This window comes from Drosophila willistoni, unplaced genomic scaffold (genome assembly GCF_018902025.1).
Source record: "Drosophila willistoni isolate 14030-0811.24 unplaced genomic scaffold, UCI_dwil_1.1 Seg194.1, whole genome shotgun sequence".
Classification (NCBI taxonomy): Eukaryota; Metazoa; Arthropoda; class Insecta; order Diptera; family Drosophilidae; genus Drosophila; species Drosophila willistoni.
Genome location: NW_025814160.1, coordinates 22,860 through 24,650, shown reverse-complemented (window position 1 = coordinate 24,650; position 1,791 = coordinate 22,860).

Sequence of the window (1,791 nt, the reverse complement as noted above, 5' to 3'; positions counted from 1 at the left end):
ATAAAGATTTTAAGCAAATATTTTGGCTCTTAAAATTTCGTTTTTTATTCCCACTCCAAGGCTTAAAAATCAACAATCAACATCTTTTACCCTGTAAAACAAAGTATATTGAAATTATAAAGAAACAAGCTCGATGTAATACATAAGTAAATTGAATAATGCGATTATAATTCTCCGACTTTTGATACTTAATAGAACTTTGCTCGTTGTTTACTCATAATTATTAGCTTAAAGCTACTAAGAATTTCTCACAGGGCACTATGGGTTGTGGAGGCATTTTTTGAGCACTTAAGTAAATTTTAAAAAGTTTCTGAAACCCAAACTTTTTGATGCCAATTTATAGATAAAATATCAAATCACATTTCTGCATACTAGGTTTTTCAAAATTGTTCGACACTGATGAGAATAACGCTGTCGAAAACAAGTGTTGGGAACAAAACAAAGCTGTTTTCATTTGGTGCAAATTGTTACTTGACTTTGAGTGTTATATACACTTTTAAAAGAAAGATGTTATGGATAAAATTGAAGATGCAATTGAAAAAGTCGGACTTGTACTATGTGTTAGTAGATTTGTTTTGTTATAAATGTAGGTGTGTTTCTTAAAATCTGGCTAATTCTGAGCGACTCTCAAAGACAAAACTTGTTACGAAATCTCAACTTCAGGAAGAGTTTTAAAAAAATGCCTACCAGTGTCCAGTCTAAAACTTTTACTATTGGATAGAATAATAAATTCTTTGTAAAATATAAAAGTCTAACCTCATATTCCTGCATATGGACGAGATTTTAATATATCAGAAAACAACGAATTAGGAATTAAGTATTTGGAGTTAATATTTATAAGTTGCAGGCGCATGTAGTGTAGAGTGCTCCAGGTGCATTGGATGCAAAATTATAAGTGAATAGTGGGCGTTTTTTTTTTTTTTGCACCAAAACATTTAGGACCAATTCGAATGTTTTTAAGTTCAGTTTTTTAGATGGCAGATGCAAACGACCTTTTGAATAATGGGGAATAGCTCCAATAACAACACGAAAAACGTTTGCGCGTCTTTAATGTCTCATTTGTGCATACACAAAGAGGAGAACGAATCAGAAAATAAGGTTAGCTACCGAAAGTGGTAAGGAGTTATACACAGTTCCTAGTTACTATATATATAAGGCGAATCGTCACGCCGAGAAGAACAACAGAATCGCAAATTAAAAACACTTTCCGTATAAAAGTGGATGTTCAGATCCATTGATTTTCGCTTTAAGCCTAGAGCTTTAAGCATTTCTCTAATTCAACGACCGACAGAAGCAGTTGCTTGCTTAAAGTGTCTAAATTACTTATGCTGATAGTGATATTGATCAACTTTAAGAAATTTTCTAGATTTTTCTTTGAATCTTGGCCCTAAATTTAAAAAAAATATTTAAATCACAACGGTTGTATGAAAAGTATTATGTTGAATAAGATACTTAATACTTTTATGCTGATAAGATAATAAGATAATAAGATACTTAGCATACTTTTTTGGGCAAAATACGGTTTTTTGGCTGTGGTGGCGAGATGCCACGCCCATTTTCTCTAAAAATAATTGCAAAATATCTTTATTACCTTGTTATTCTTCCTTATTATCTCTTAACTCCAAAATATAAAAAAATTTGAAACGTAACCAAAAATTTGTTACAAATCAAATTCTAAATTCCAAATTTTCGATATTATTTTGTATGTTTTTTCCGGTAATTTTATTGGCTTGCTCCAAAAAACTGCATTCTCATTTTTTGCTTTTTTAACCTTTCAAGATATTTCGAAAT